We start from the raw sequence: 3,774 nt of genomic DNA, 5'->3' as shown, positions 1-3,774 counted from the left end.
TCATGATTTATAGATCATCAGGTAAAGGTTCTGTCGAGCGGCTAGATATTCTTTACCATTCTGGCCATCAGATTTGCCACCAATGCTCCTTGTAGGACACATCACTGCACTCTATACTCCTCTGTGAACTGGTCATCTCTGTATACCCGTCACAAGACCCACTGGTTGATGCTTATTTATAAAACCCTCTTAGGCCTCACTCCCCCCTATCTGAGATACCTACTGCAGCCCTCATCCTCCACATACAACACCCATTCTGCCAGTCACATTCTGTTGAAGGTCCCCAAAGCACACACATCCCTGGGTTGCTCCTCTTTTCAGTTCTCTGCAGCTAGTGACTGGAACGAGCTGCAACAAACACTCAAACTGGACAATTTTATCTCAATCTCATCATTCAAAAACTCAATCATGGACACTCTTATTGACAATTGTGGCTGCTTCACGTGATTTATTGCTGTCTCTACCTTCTTGCCCTTAGTGCTGTTGTCTGTGCCCAATAATGTTTGTACCATGTTTTGATCTGCTACAATGTTGTGCTTCTGCCATGTTGTGTTACTACCATGTTGTTGTAATACTGTTTTGCTACCATGCTGTGTTTTCATGTGTTGCTGCCATGCTATGTTGTTGTCTTTAGGTCTCTCTTTTAGTGTTGTGGTGTCTCTCTTTTCATGATGTGGCTTTGTTTCTTATTTTATTTTTGATCCCAGCCCCCGTCCCAGAAGGAGGCCTTTTGATAGGCCGTCATTGTAAATAATGATTTGTTCTTAACTGACTAGCCTTGTTAAATAAAGGTTAAATAAAAATAAGTACAACATAAAAAGTTGACCTTGCCCGACTGGTGCGTGATAGTTATTACACTGCCTCTTCAACCAGTAGATGGCGGTAGTGTACAAGGTTGGTGTTTCTGCGTTTCTACACACGTTTTCAGTACCATTGGGAGAAAAGTAGTGGGATAGGTCTACTGATTTTTAAGTGATAGTCAGACAAAGTAAAACTGTCCCATCAAATAAAGTATTGAGTAGAAATATATTCCCTATTTTTGCTGAGTTAAATACCCAAACCCAACACACATATCTCACCGGTAGCGTGGCCGAGCGGTCTAAGGCGCTGGATTAAGGCTCCAGTCTCTTCGGAGGCGCGGGTTCGAATCCCGCCGCTGCCAGTTACTTTTTGTTTGACATTTTGAAAAAATATTTATATAGTTACTACTGCAATCATTTTTATTTCATGTGCATACGTCACGCACTTCAATACAAAATGTAGAACTTGTTTCTCCAGTGGTGCATTGTCCAGACTGTTTAAACCTTCGGTACTCCGTGGTGTATTGATTCTTGAGCAGTACATTTAAATGTGTTGTCAACGCTAGGCACAGAAACATAATTCACTTCTGCCCAGAGAAAGTGCAACATTTAGACATTTAAAGATATCTACGAAACATATTAGCTAGCTATAGCTATGTGAGACACGTTATTTGTACGTTGGCACGTAGATAACTAGCTATAAAGGGAGGGACAAATAGTTTCAAAGCTAGTAACGTTAACTAGCTCTGGTCTTTCGTGCTACAGACAACGAGTTGCCTCTGCACTCTATCGTTATTCCATGTATCATTTCATAGAGGATATACTTTAGTAGCTAACTCGCCGAAGTAACGATGTGCCTAGAGTGCTGGATAATTTGTATATGTGTGTGAAGGGTGTCATTTTTCCAAAATAGGAAAAGGAGCTTTGGTCACTTTTCTGAGAAGGGCAGCTACAGCTATGGCGAGTGGGTGTGTCGAAAGCGCTCCACTATAGGTTAGACAAAATATATTAAGAACTAACCCAAGATAGTTCATCTATGTTGTATACAGTAGGAGAACGTGAAGCATACTAGGCAGAACCTGGAAGCAGGTGGGCAAAGCCAAGCAAGAGATAGCGCGATACTATTGGCGCGTTGTACCATGTATTTGCATATTTATCTTAGGGAACGCCCCTGCTGAAGAACGCTTCTGCACAAACTCCATTCGCCCTTGCACTCCTCCTAGTGAGGAAACTTTCTGAACTGGCGTGTATAGCCCCTGTGATGGGTTTCCCCTTCTGTCTGTGGTTAGACGGTTTTGATTGAGCTGTGTTTCTTACCACGCAGCTACAACTACCGTACATTATACTGCGAGAGTTGGCACTTGTGTTTTGAAGCCAGAGAATGAGTCGTATTTCACAAATAATTTGACATTTTCACTTATGAAAAATATGATACAAAAATCAATAAAAGTACTGATGGGTGTACTGTTTCTTCATGCGTTGTATGAGTGTGCTTACTGTGACCCTGATACTAGGTACTTTAGCTACTTTCCTAACCGTTGCCGGTGTTGTGCCGAAAAGCTCCCGCTGCCAGAATTCTCCCCCACCCCCGACTTGCTTGAACACGCATGTACTCAATTATTCATTGCTGCGACTTGCTTGCTAGTTGAGATTTCTGATTACGTTGGGCTGCCTTTCATAAGATTTTTTTTAATGTCGGTTTGATATCGGGGGAGGCACTATTAATGTCTGCAGTTTTCGGTTTGGCTATTTGTTTCAAGTGTTTTTGTCTATAAATACACCTCTTTGACAAATATATCATTATTAATATCGGTTGTCAACCCTGACGTGAAGTTTGTTCAATAGAAAGTACTTGACTCTGATGTGTGCCAAAGAAAGAAGGGGAATGATTTCGGCAAGGCTATTTTCTATCTTTTTTTCCCCCTATCTTTTTTCTATCTGCCTATCAGGACTAGGTTAGGCTTGAGTTCCATGCGATATCACCTGGAAAACTTTCCATAAAAATTGGACTAAACGTTCAGTCGAGCTGATGCAGCTATCCAATATTTGTTCGTTATTTGTCTTTTTATATTTGATGTATTGTCATTTTACATCTTATTTTGCAAAGATCAAAATTTATATATTTCTTATTTAATATTTCTTAATAAATGTAACTTTCTGTGATGTTTTTCTGTTACTGAGTGATAATATTTGTCTATTATCATTATTTTTCTTAAACATGACAAAATGTTTCTAAAATAAATGTTTATGTTTCTTTATACTCTAATTTTGCTTTCTGTGGCACACACTACTGGTCAACATGAGCTACCAAAATGATTATGAAGTGTGCCAGGCCTTGCAGTCCCAAGATAGAATTGGGGCGAGGGGGGGATTTCGGCAAGAAAATAGCCTTTGCAAACTCCCAATCACGGCCAGTTGTGATACAGCCTGGAATCAAACCAGAGTATGTAAGTGACGCCTTTCGCTCTGAGATGCAGTGCCTTAGACCGGTGCAACACTCGGGAGCTCCTGGTGTTGTTGCCGTTCATTCCCTCCCCATTGAGCAATTAATATTTGTTGTTTCTTATGTAGGCTGCTGTCTTACTTGATATACAATAATGGGAGGGAAAGAAAAGGCAGTCGGAAGCTTAATTATCGCGGTCAGATCTCAGGTTGGAAGGCATGTCCATACAACACCAGTGCACCAGTGCACAAATATGACAAACCAGCTGACTCGTTTTCCTTTCAACACACCCAATCGCCCATACTCCGGTTGCCATCTCGATTTGGATCAATGGAAAAAAGATAGAGAACTACAGTGCACCCTCACGAAAAGTGCAAAACCATGGCTAAAACAACCACTCAGCTGGAGGAGAGCATCTCCAATGCTGAACGGTCCAATATAAGATGTTGCCTGTACGATCAGACTGAATACAACGTTGTGGTCGTAAAACAAAAAGTAAGTGACATTTGTCAGAAGCTAGCGCCCGGTCTT

The 3,774-nt window shown here is 41.2% G+C and overlaps 1 non-coding gene across 1 annotated transcript; it reads left to right on the top strand.

Annotated features, from left to right (window-relative positions):
• Positions 1-1,080: 1,080 nt before the first annotated feature.
• Positions 1,081-1,162, top strand: trnal-aag (transfer RNA leucine (anticodon AAG)). The gene has a single exon. It is a non-coding gene; the product is annotated as a tRNA-Leu (tRNA).
• The last annotated feature ends 2,612 nt before the right edge of the window (positions 1,163-3,774 follow it).

This window comes from Oncorhynchus kisutch, linkage group LG16 (genome assembly GCF_002021735.2).
Source record: "Oncorhynchus kisutch isolate 150728-3 linkage group LG16, Okis_V2, whole genome shotgun sequence".
NCBI classification, from domain to species: Eukaryota; Metazoa; Chordata; class Actinopteri; order Salmoniformes; family Salmonidae; genus Oncorhynchus; species Oncorhynchus kisutch.
The sequence above is the reverse complement of the archived record's forward strand: the minus strand, read 5'-3'. Positions and strand labels throughout refer to the sequence as shown.